This window comes from Haliotis rufescens, unplaced genomic scaffold (assembly GCF_023055435.1).
Source record: "Haliotis rufescens isolate VD_foot unplaced genomic scaffold, xgHalRufe1.0.p SCAF_14, whole genome shotgun sequence".
Lineage (NCBI taxonomy): Eukaryota > Metazoa > Mollusca > Gastropoda > Lepetellida > Haliotidae > Haliotis > Haliotis rufescens.
The window spans coordinates 22,977,928-22,991,438 of NW_025963824.1; the positions used below are offsets into that span (position 1 = coordinate 22,977,928).

Genomic DNA, 13,511 nt, shown 5'->3' on the forward strand with positions numbered 1-13,511 from the left:
CAAGCGCCACTGCTGTAATGGAGCAAACCATAGTACATTTTGTAACTTATCTGGTTCAATTATTTCTAAATTTACCCTTTGATACATATCTGGTAGAACAGACATGTTCATTTCAAATCTGCATAAGACGATTAAGAAAACAAATGAGAAATAAGCTATTGAGAGAAATCTACATTGATGTTCAATATTTCCATTTTAGACTGTGTAGATGGATATTACGGAGGAAACTGTTCACAGCAGTGTGGTTCTTGTAAAAATGGTACTCATTGCAACAAAAGTAATGGTGAATGCCTACAGGGATGTAAGACCAACTTCCAAGCACCACATTGCAAAGGTAAGTGGAGTGAATGAATTGTGTTTAACACATGGCCCATTGTAATCAAATGAATGTTTTCGGTATATTTCATGTTACAATATATTTTACAGATCCTTGCCAAATGCACTAATGGCATTTTGTAATTGTTCATGGCCAACGTGGCTACCGATCTAGACGTGAGTCATATGCACTCACAATCCCACCAAGTTGTGAATTGCCATACTCAGGATATTATGTCGTGTATCATAATGTGTCAAACTATCAGAAAATCTCTAAGCGCCACTGCTGTAATGGAGCAAACCATAGTACATTTTGTAACTTATCTGGTTCAATTATTTCCAAATTAAACTTTTCATACATATCTGGTAGAACAGACATGTTCATTTCAAATCTGCATAAGACGATTAAGAAAACAAATGAGAAATGAGCAATTGAGAGAAATCTACTTTGATGTTCAATATTTCTATTTTAGACTGTGTAGATGGATATTACGGAGGAAACTGTTCACAGCAGTGTGGTTCTTGTAAAAATGGAACTCATTGCAACAAAAGTAATGGTGAATGTCCACAGGGATGTAAGACCAACTTCCAAACACCATATTGCAAAGGTAAGGTATCTACGCAAGACGATTGAGAAAACAAATGAGAAATAAGCTATTGAGAAAAAGCTACACTGATGTTCAATATTTCCATTTTAGACTGTGAAGATGGATGTTTCGGAGGAAACTGTTTACAGCAGTGTGTTTTTTGCACAGATGGTACTCACTGCAACAAAAGTAATGGTGAATGTCCACATAATGTGTCAAACTATCAGAAAATCTCCAAGCGCCACTGCTGTAATGGAGCAAACCATAGTACATTTTGTAACTTATCTGGTTCAATTATTTCTAAATTTACCCTTTGATACATATCTGGTAGAACAGACATGTTCATTTCAAATCTGCATAAGACGATTAAGAAAACAAATGAGAAATAAGCTATTGAGAGAAATCTACTTTGATGTTCAATATTTCCATTTTAGACTGTGTAGATGGATATTTCGGAGGAAACTGTTTACAGCAGGTTTTTTTTGCACAGATGGTACTCATTGCAACAAAAGTAATGGTGAATGTCCACATAATTTGTCAAACTATCAGAAAATCTCCCAGCGCCACTGCTGTAATGGAGCAAACCATAGTACATTTTATTTTCAACTTATCTGGTTCAATTATTTCTAAATTTACCTTATAATTCATTCCTGAAAAAAAGACATGTACATTTCAAATCTGCACAGGACGATTAAGAAAACAAATGCGAAATGAGCGATTGAGAGAAAGCTACATTGATGTTCAATATTTTCATTTTAGACTGTGAAGATGGATATTTCGGAGGAAACTGTTCACAGCTGTGTGGTTCTTGTAAAAATGGTACTCATTGCAACAAAAGTAATGGTGAATGTCCACAGGGATGTAAGACCAACTTCCAAGTACCACATTGCAAAGGTAAGTGGAGTGAATGAATTGTGTTTAACACATGGCACATTGTGATCAAATGAATGTTTTCGGTATATTTCATGTTACAATATATTTTACAGTTCCTGTCTCAATGCACTAATGGTACTTTGGTAATGTTCATGACCAACGTAGCTACCTATCTAGACGTGAGTGATTTGCTCTCACAATCCCACCAAGTTGTGAATGGTTATACTCACGATATTATGTCGTGTATCATAATGTGTCAAACTATCAGAAAATCTCCAAGCGCCACTGCTGTAATGAAGCAAACTATAGTACATTTTGTAACTTCATGACCAACGTGGCTACCTATCTAGATGCGTGTGATTTGCTCTCACAATCCAACCAAGTTTTGAACGGATATTATGTTGATAAGATGTCGTGTATCATAAGTGACGCCCGATTGTGTCGGAATTCTTATGTAGTTTTCTTTTCTCTATATTCCTATCGCACTTAGCAATAGGTCGGTCATTATGTAACTGATTTTAGACACCATGCTCGTCAGGTATTAAATATACAAATGTTTGTGTGTCGTTTTCATTTATCGAGCGGGAGTTTTAGGTTAAAGTATCAACAAGTGTTGCCGACTGATATTACCTAAACATATCGTAACATGATAATACCATATATCGTAAAACAACTGCATGTTATTGGCAAGTTTCTGAACTTTGAAAACAATGATACGTTGAATATGTATATTTGGAATTAAGAATTAAATGACAAACAATTCGCTGAATTCAAACATGTGTATGTACCATATGTACATAAGGAGTCTTCAGTGGAACGCTTATTTAAACAGCAGCCGTACATGGGGATATAGATATTGCTGGTGGGATTTAAGGTTACACACAACCAAATGTTTTCCTATAGACTTCTATAGTAACGTTATGATTTTTTTTTAAAATAACTAAGCATTCAACAGCTATTACCTGTATGTGTGTGCACAGTTTGGCCTTAGAGCAGCAATAAAAAAAATAAAAATGACTAGCTTAGTCAGCTCCTTTTCCGAGTACCGGAAGCTAAACACACCACCCCCAGTTTCGCACCAAATGTCACCTACTTGAAAATAGCTCTGGTCACATTCAGCATAAGTCATCATGTTGAAAAAGACAGTACTAAATATAGAAAAACATGGTCAGTTTTAATAACTGGATGGATGTACATTTGAAAGACATAACAATCTTACAGAATATGCTCCAATCACAGCCTGCAGATATCTCTCGATCTACACTGAAGGCTGTCCAAACTGGTTCTGATTTGGTGTAGTAGAACCTGTAGACAAATCAGAATATATTTGCACTTGTCAAATGTGTGATTTATGTATTGTATATATATGTAGCTTCTCAGAAAAAAAATGGAAATTGGATTAAACTTCACTACTTGTTCCTATCCAGCATGTCTATATGGCACCAGAATACATAGTTTTGATGCACAGAAAGAGTTGTGAGAGTTTAAGGATGTACACTTCATCAATGTTTTACAAAAGGTATTTCTGTATTAATAAAGAAGTTTCTACCTTCATGCACTGACCATGGGAGTTAATTCATATTTCATAAAAGAAGGGGGTCAAGGGTCAATTCTATAAATGATTGAGGCTGCATAGATCATATCACCCTAAAATATTTTTTCGACTAAAAAAATTGAACAAATCTTTAAACCTCAAAACCAGTTACAATACATATTTAAAATTGAGTAGTGGTCTGTTGTTTGCCTTACTTTGCTGACATCATCAGAACATAGCAGAGTCTGCTACATTCATGGAATATGGTTTTGACACTCATGACATGATGCGGTTGATATTGTTTGAGATTGCTCGAACTTACACCATCCATTGTTTATATAATTAAACACTCAAATGGCTGTCAGCATTTGGTAAATCATCTATGGAGGGGCTATCACAAATGTTTGTGCTTTCATATACTTCAAAAATCAAAAGTATAATCCCCTATGATATAGGCTGGTGACATAAGTACACATGGAAAGGAATCAGAAAAAAATCTCAAAATTGAACAGAGAGCATGGAATTCAGGCCAACAATAAGCAAGGGACACATTAAGTAGCTTTAAAGTCATCATATATGTAAGGCTGGATAATGAGCTTTACCAGAAAATAGGAAGTAAAAGGGTGCATTGTTGCCAGCAATCTCAAATGCTGACCAGTGAACCATACCGCCTATTAAAGCCAAGAAATAGAAAATGGACCCTCAAGTAGAAGAAAGCTCTTTGAAACCACAACATGGAAGGAAATTACACTTAACTCTATTGGTTTATTTAGTTAAGACTTTAAAATACTCACAGGACATCAAACATCCTTACTGTTTAATGTTTCAAGGTGGCTAAACTTGCTTATTTCAGTTATTTGCCAGTTTCAATGAAACAAAGTTAAAATTCCATATAATTTTGAAAATGTACAGCTAATCCTGACATAAATGTAATTCTTTTTATTCACAATTAACAGTGTCATGCAATGCCAGCTTAAAATAGTGTTTCTCTCCAATAATTTATGGGTTTATAGGGGAATGAAAGATACAATGCATTTTACTAAACAGGGGAGATAATTCAGTATTGTCGAACACTATCACATTCTTTACAGATGATTTCAGAACCATAATGTTACATTCCAAAAGAGCCAGTGGATATTATTTTCATCTAAGCAGGTTCTTGGACTGGTGTATAGCCCTTATTTCATGTTTGCAAACTGAAAAACTGCACAGTGGGGCATTAAGGGAGCACTGTTAGAAATGTCTAGTGCATGAGGGTGATCTTATTATGGCACTTGATAGTGAGCAACAGAGGAACCTCAAATGGACTGGGGTTCTTAAATGTACTTAATGTACCTACATGTCCAAGTTCCACAACTTCTACAAGGTAATAGAGCGTAGCGAGGCAAAACAAGGGTTGTCGATCACACACTGCCAACACCGGACTTCGGATCAGCTTCTCCAAATGCCAAATTCGATGTCAAAACTCCTACTTCTTCTGCATGAGTGCACATATACCTCCCCAGTCAACATCAGGCATGCGAAAAGCTGAAAAAAGTGTTCAGACAATATCAAATGGCAAACCAGTTTGGATATAACAGCCAGGAGTTAGTTCTTGAGGGGCCAAAATAATTATTTGAAAGTCATATGAGTGAAAAATAAGTCTGTTTTAAGAAACTTAATAGAAAAATAGCATCATTCATTCACACAGAGCACCTAACAGAAAGATATATTGGTATGCTACATTGTTTACTGTAAATAAGAGGATGTGTGACATATTCTGCTGTCAGCAGTGTACATGCTTCATACTCAAGATAACGGCATCGCGTAACTTGACTGGCAAGCGATTGACATAAGGCAGAAATTGTTGTGGCAGTGGTGACTTTACCCTAATTTGTTGTCAAATTCATCAGTTTCAACAAATTCAGAAGGCAGGATGAGGGCTTGTTGGACAGAGGTACCCTGGGGGGTTCGTGCTGAGTTCGACCACAATACGAAGCAACATTCATTTCCAGGCCATCCAAATGCTCCATTCAACCCAAAATGTCCCCAACTTCACTGTCATTGTTTTTAAATTTGCCTCCATGGTGTATCCATGGTGAAATATAAACAGAAAAGCATGTAAAGTATGAATTACTGAAATGTGCACTCACCCTACAGGTTACACACAACCAAATGTTTTCCCATAAACTTCTATAGTAACGTTATGATTTTCTTTTAAATAACTAAGCATTCAACAGCTATTACCTGTATGTGTGTGCACAGTTTGGCCTTAGAGCAGCAATAAAAAAAATAAAAATGACTAGCTTAGTCAGCTCCTTTTCCGAGTACCGGAAGCTAAACACACCACCCCCAGTTTCGCACCAAATGTCACCTACTTGAAAATAGCTCTGGTCACATTCAGCATAAGTCATCATGTTGAAAAAGACAGTACTAAATATAGAAAAACATGGTCAGTTTTAATAACTGGATGGATGTACATTTGAAAGACATAACAATCTTACAGAATATGCTCCAATCACAGCCTGCAGATATCTCTCGATCTACACTGAAGGCTGTCCAAACTGGTTCTGATTTGGTGTAGTAGAACCTGTAGACAAATCAGAATATATTTGCACTTGTCAAATGTGTGATTTATGTATTGTATATATATGTAGCTTCTCAGAAAAAAAATGGAAATTGGATTAAACTTCACTACTTGTTCCTATCCAGCATGTCTATATGGCACCAGAATACATAGTTTTGATGCACAGAAAGAGTTGTGAGAGTTTAAGGATGTACACTTCATCAATGTTTTACAAAAGGTATTTCTGTATTAATAAAGAAGTTTCTACCTTCATGCACTGACCATGGGAGTTAATTCATATTTCATAAAAGAAGGGGGTCAAGGGTCAATTCTATAAATGATTGAGGCTGCATAGATCATATCACCCTAAAATATTTTTTCGACTAAAAAAATTGAACAAATCTTTAAACCTCAAAACCAGTTACAATACATATTTAAAATTGAGTAGTGGTCTGTTGTTTGCCTTACTTTGCTGACATCATCAGAACATAGCAGAGTCTGCTACATTCATGGAATATGGTTTTGACACTCATGACATGATGCGGTTGATATTGTTTGAGATTGCTCGAACTTACACCATCCATTGTTTATATAATTAAACACTCAAATGGCTGTCAGCATTTGGTAAATCATCTATGGAGGGGCTATCACAAATGTTTGTGCTTTCATATACTTCAAAAATCAAAAGTATAATCCCCTATGATATAGGCTGGTGACATAAGTACACATGGAAAGGAATCAGAAAAAAATCTCAAAATTGAACAGAGAGCATGGAATTCAGGCCAACAATAAGCAAGGGACACATTAAGTAGCTTTAAAGTCATCATATATGTAAGGCTGGATAATGAGCTTTACCAGAAAATAGGAAGTAAAAGGGTGCATTGTTGCCAGCAATCTCAAATGCTGACCAGTGAACCATACCGCCTATTAAAGCCAAGAAATAGAAAATGGACCCTCAAGTAGAAGAAAGCTCTTTGAAACCACAACATGGAAGGAAATTACACTTAACTCTATTGGTTTATTTAGTTAAGACTTTAAAATACTCACAGGACATCAAACATCCTTACTGTTTAATGTTTCAAGGTGGCTAAACTTGCTTATTTCAGTTATTTGCCAGTTTCAATGAAACAAAGTTAAAATTCCATATAATTTTGAAAATGTACAGCTAATCCTGACATAAATGTAATTCTTTTTATTCACAATTAACAGTGTCATGCAATGCCAGCTTAAAATAGTGTTTCTCTCCAATAATTTATGGGTTTATAGGGGAATGAAAGATACAATGCATTTTACTAAACAGGGGAGATAATTCAGTATTGTCGAACACTATCACATTCTTTACAGATGATTTCAGAACCATAATGTTACATTCCAAAAGAGCCAGTGGATATTATTTTCATCTAAGCAGGTTCTTGGACTGGTGTATAGCCCTTATTTCATGTTTGCAAACTGAAAAACTGCACAGTGGGGCATTAAGGGAGCACTGTTAGAAATGTCTAGTGCATGAGGGTGATCTTATTATGGCACTTGATAGTGAGCAACAGAGGAACCTCAAATGGACTGGGGTTCTTAAATGTACTTAATGTACCTACATGTCCAAGTTCCACAACTTCTACAAGGTAATAGAGCGTAGCGAGGCAAAACAAGGGTTGTCGATCACACACTGCCAACACCGGACTTCGGATCAGCTTCTCCAAATGCCAAATTCGATGTCAAAACTCCTACTTCTTCTGCATGAGTGCACATATACCTCCCCAGTCAACATCAGGCATGCGAAAAGCTGAAAAAAGTGTTCAGACAATATCAAATGGCAAACCAGTTTGGATATAACAGCCAGGAGTTAGTTCTTGAGGGGCCAAAATAATTATTTGAAAGTCATATGAGTGAAAAATAAGTCTGTTTTAAGAAACTTAATAGAAAAATAGCATCATTCATTCACACAGAGCACCTAACAGAAAGATATATTGGTATGCTACATTGTTTACTGTAAATAAGAGGATGTGTGACATATTCTGCTGTCAGCAGTGTACATGCTTCATACTCAAGATAACGGCATCGCGTAACTTGACTGGCAAGCGATTGACATAAGGCAGAAATTGTTGTGGCAGTGGTGACTTTACCCTAATTTGTTGTCAAATTCATCAGTTTCAACAAATTCAGAAGGCAGGATGAGGGCTTGTTGGACAGAGGTACCCTGGGGGGTTCGTGCTGAGTTCGACCACAATACGAAGCAACATTCATTTCCAGGCCATCCAAATGCTCCATTCAACCCAAAATGTCCCCAACTTCACTGTCATTGTTTTTAAATTTGCCTCCATGGTGTATCCATGGTGAAATATAAACAGAAAAGCATGTAAAGTATGAATTACTGAAATGTGCACTCACCCTACAGGTTACACACAACCAAATGTTTTCCCATAAACTTCTATAGTAACGTTATGATTTTCTTTTAAATAACTAAGCATTCAACAGCTATTACCTGTATGTGTGTGCACAGTTTGGCCTTAGAGCAGCAATAAAAAAAATAAAAATGACTAGCTTAGTCAGCTCCTTTTCCGAGTACCGGAAGCTAAACACACCACCCCCAGTTTCGCACCAAATGTCACCTACTTGAAAATAGCTCTGGTCACATTCAGCATAAGTCATCATGTTGAAAAAGACAGTACTAAATATAGAAAAACATGGTCAGTTTTAATAACTGGATGGATGTACATTTGAAAGACATAACAATCTTACAGAATATGCTCCAATCACAGCCTGCAGATATCTCTCGATCTACACTGAAGGCTGTCCAAACTGGTTCTGATTTGGTGTAGTAGAACCTGTAGACAAATCAGAATATATTTGCACTTGTCAAATGTGTGATTTATGTATTGTATATATATGTAGCTTCTCAGAAAAAAAATGGAAATTGGATTAAACTTCACTACTTGTTCCTATCCAGCATGTCTATATGGCACCAGAATACATAGTTTTGATGCACAGAAAGAGTTGTGAGAGTTTAAGGATGTACACTTCATCAATGTTTTACAAAAGGTATTTCTGTATTAATAAAGAAGTTTCTACCTTCATGCACTGACCATGGGAGTTAATTCATATTTCATAAAAGAAGGGGGTCAAGGGTCAATTCTATAAATGATTGAGGCTGCATAGATCATATCACCCTAAAATATTTTTTCGACTAAAAAAATTGAACAAATCTTTAAACCTCAAAACCAGTTACAATACATATTTAAAATTGAGTAGTGGTCTGTTGTTTGCCTTACTTTGCTGACATCATCAGAACATAGCAGAGTCTGCTACATTCATGGAATATGGTTTTGACACTCATGACATGATGCGGTTGATATTGTTTGAGATTGCTCGAACTTACACCATCCATTGTTTATATAATTAAACACTCAAATGGCTGTCAGCATTTGGTAAATCATCTATGGAGGGGCTATCACAAATGTTTGTGCTTTCATATACTTCAAAAATCAAAAGTATAATCCCCTATGATATAGGCTGGTGACATAAGTACACATGGAAAGGAATCAGAAAAAAATCTCAAAATTGAACAGAGAGCATGGAATTCAGGCCAACAATAAGCAAGGGGACACATTAAGTAGCTTTAAAGTCATCATATATGTAAGGCTGGATAATGAGCTTTACCAGAAAATAGGAAGTAAAAGGGTGCATTGTTGCCAGCAATCTCAAATGCTGACCAGTGAACCATACCGCCTATTAAAGCCAAGAAATAGAAAATGGACCCTCAAGTAGAAGAAAGCTCTTTGAAACCACAACATGGAAGGAAATTACAATTAACTCTATTGATTTATTTAGTTAAGACTTTAAAATACTCACAGGACATCAAACATCCTTACTGTTTAATGTTTCAAGGTGGCTAAACTTGCTTATTTCAGTTATTTGCCAGTTTCAATGAAACAAAGTTAAAATTCCATATAATTTTGAAAATGTACAGCTAATCCTGACATAAATGTAATTCTTTTTATTCACAATTAACAGTGTCATGCAATGCCAGCTTAAAATAGTGTTTCTCTCCAATAATTTATGGGTTTATAGGGGAATGAAAGATACAATGCATTTTACTAAACAGGGGAGATAATTCAGTATTGTCGAACACTATCACATTCTTTACAGATGATTTCAGAACCATAATGTTACATTCCAAAAGAGCCAGTGGATATTATTTTCATCTAAGCAGGTTCTTGGACTGGTGTATAGCCCTTATTTCATGTTTGCAAACTGAAAAACTGCACAGTGGGGCATTAAGGGAGCACTGTTAGAAATGTCTAGTGCATGAGGGTGATCTTATTATGGCACTTGATAGTGAGCAACAGAGGAACCTCAAATGGACTGGGGTTCTTAAATGTACTTAATGTACCTACATGTCCAAGTTCCACAACTTCTACAAGGTAATAGAGCGTAGCGAGGCAAAACAAGGGTTGTCGATCACACACTGCCAACACCGGACTTCGGATCAGCTTCTCCAAATGCCAAATTCGATGTCAAAACTCCTACTTCTTCTGCATGAGTGCACATATACCTCCCCAGTCAACATCAGGCATGCGAAAAGCTGAAAAAAGTGTTCAGACAATATCAAATGGCAAACCAGTTTGGATATAACAGCCAGGAGTTAGTTCTTGAGGGGCCAAAATAATTATTTGAAAGTCATATGAGTGAAAAATAAGTCTGTTTTAAGAAACTTAATAGAAAAATAGCATCATTCATTCACACAAGAGCACCTAACAGAAAGATATATTGGTATGCTACATTGTTTACTGTAAATAAGAGGATGTGTGACATATTCTGCTGTCAGCAGTGTACATGCTTCATACTCAAGATAACGGCATCGCGTAACTTGACTGGCAAGCGATTGACATAAGGCAGAAACTGTTGTGGCAGTGGTGACTTTACCCTAATTTGTTGTCAAATTCATCAGTTTCAACAAATTCAGAAGGCAGGATGAGGGCTTGTTGGACAGAGGTACCCTGGGGGGTTCGTGCTGAGTTCGACCACAATACGAAGCAACATTCATTTCCAGGCCATCCAAATGCTCCATTCAACCCAAAATGTCCCCAACTTCACTGTCATTATTTTTAAATTTGCCTCCATGGTGTATCCATGGTGAAATATAAACAGAAAAGCATGTAAAGTATGAATTACTGAAATGTGCACTCACCCTACAGGTTACACACAACCAAATGTTTTCCCATAAACTTCTATAGTAACGTTATGATTTTTTTTTAAATAACTAAGCATTCAACAGCTATTACCTGTATGTGTGTGCACAGTTTGGCCTTAGAGCAGCAATAAAAAAAATAAAAATGACTAGCTTAGTCAGCTCCTTTTCCGAGTACCGGAAGCTAAACACACCACCCCCAGTTTCGCACCAAATGTCACCTACTTGAAAATAGCTCTGGTCACATTCAGCATAAGTCATCATGTTGAAAAAGACAGTACTAAATATAGAAAAACATGGTCAGTTTTAATAACTGGATGGATGTACATTTGAAAGACATAACAATCTTACAGAATATGCTCCAATCACAGCCTGCAGATATCTCTCGATCTACACTGAAGGCTGTCCAAACTGGTTCTGATTTGGTGTAGTAGAACCTTAAATTTTGATACTAGTAATTTTAGTACTTGTTTGCACGTTTTTGAAGGTTTTCGGAATATGCCTACTCTGTTATGTATCATTGTTACTGTATTAAAACAGGGCTGTGTATTAAGCCCAATCATATTTTCACTTTTTTCAAGAATTGTCCGCTGATATGATTGACATATGTCGGACAGGAGTATTGATTATTCCCAGAATAACATTGCTTTTTTTTAATATGTTAATTTATATTTTGTAACTTAAACTCTTCCGTCTTCATGGATGCGATGTATGGGGACATTAAAGATAAGAGATAACCGAGTCCAATATCTAGCTTGTTACCTGTAATATTATCTTGGTACCGATATTACCAGTCACAGGTTATAATTATGGTCTGAGGGGGATGTGGACGATATCCCTAAACAGTTCGGTTTAATGCATAAAATACTGGCTAAATCCACTTCTTTGCCAAGTAAATTGACTTCCCTACATGGCTTCCGAAATCTTATTTAATATTGATTTAGTAGGTAGACACAACTGGGCATGACAGTTTACACTTATGTTTCGTTCAGGTCTCGGCTATCCTTGGATCTACCGAGATGTCGCATGTGTAGTTATTTTTCTCAACTTTTGTTTTCAAAACAAATTGAAAAACATGAACTTCTAAGCATGTTTTTTTATTGTATCACCCCGTACTCGATATCAATGTTACTCACATTTTAAGATAAGACTAGAAGCAGAGAAATATGTTTCGACTGTGTACATGTATATATTTGCTACCGATTTTGATCGTGCTCATGTTGGATGTAAAAGGCTTAATATTGATACCGGGAGACATCAACAAATTCTAAAATCTGAAAGTTTATGTATTTATTATAAGACCTGTATCATTTCACCTTTATATGTCCATCTATAGAAATTATTCAAAGGCAATAAACACAAAACAAATAAATAATTCGACCTTCAGTCCAACAATTTACTCGCCTTATGGCAACCACAAATGATCAAGATTTTTTACAAACCTGTCTGATTTGTTTTGACAATAACAGTTCCAACTGATGACGAACTGTCTGTGTGTAAGTGTGAGAGTGAGTTTGGTTTAACGTCGCTTTTAAAAGTATTCCAGTTATATCACGGGATGTCAGCTTAATGTTGGAGGAAAGCCCGAAGTGATGTAGGTCTAAGACATTTACCACGAGCACGGGTGTGGTGCTGAGAAACCTAGAAACATAATCGGAGATCTGTGTGTAGGAGACGTGGGGGCGTATAGGTAAATAGACGTACCACCTCTTTTAATAAGTCATTGATAATGCTGGCTGCTGCGTCATACATCTACTACTGAAGCATAAACTTGGTTTACGAGCATCGGTAATATATGTACTCGCCCGGAGTTACAGGTATAGCCACATGGATTAAACGTGAATCTAAAATCAATTAATTTATGCGAACATTAGTTACCAACCAGCGACATTCTTGTCAACTCGGTGGTATCCGAAGCAATGAACGCGTATTCACGGCTGGACGGGACCCTAGTAGGATTGTTCATGGGGAGAGTCGAACCAAGGAACACCAATTAAGACGGCCCCTCATTAACCCAAGATTCACATCTTATTGTTTTGTTTTATCATATTATTGTCATTCAAGTGAAGCGCGATTCCGTGTTACAGACACGGCACCCGTTCGTCACGCCTTGCACACATGTGTTCAACGGGTCCTCAATCTGTGTTCAACACTTTAGTAACTGTGTCACATGCATATACCATGCGTTCTTAACAGGACAGTATTGTGCTATTGATGAGCTATGACGCGAAGAGGAAATGGGATCTTGTACTCATAGAATGTTCATTGATGTTTGTAATGGTTTAATTACAACCCCGTACAGATTGTGCACTTCATTACTACGGCGACAACTGCTCCTTAACATGTGGTCACTGTCTTGGTGGGTCCGACTGCAACAAAGAAGATGGGACCTGCCCTGATCAATGCGAACAAGGTTACACAGAATCTTTGTGTGTAGGTGAGAAAATACTTTTCCACTGTTTTTATGTGTTG

At 36.6% G+C, this 13,511-nt stretch overlaps 1 protein-coding gene and 1 long non-coding RNA gene across 2 annotated transcripts in view; one reads left to right on the top strand and one right to left on the bottom strand.

Moving 5' to 3' along the window:
• LOC124131170 overlaps positions 1 to 13,511 on the top strand; it is a 57,512-nt gene that overhangs the window by 25,343 nt on the left and 18,658 nt on the right. The gene's annotated exons all lie outside the window — the stretch shown is intronic.
• On the bottom strand, positions 3,055 to 7,791 carry LOC125379148. Its single transcript, XR_007220605.1, has 3 exons — positions 7,447 to 7,791; positions 4,649 to 4,836; positions 3,055 to 3,080 (listed from the first exon to the last, which is right to left on the bottom strand). It is a non-coding gene; the product is annotated as an uncharacterized LOC125379148 (long non-coding RNA).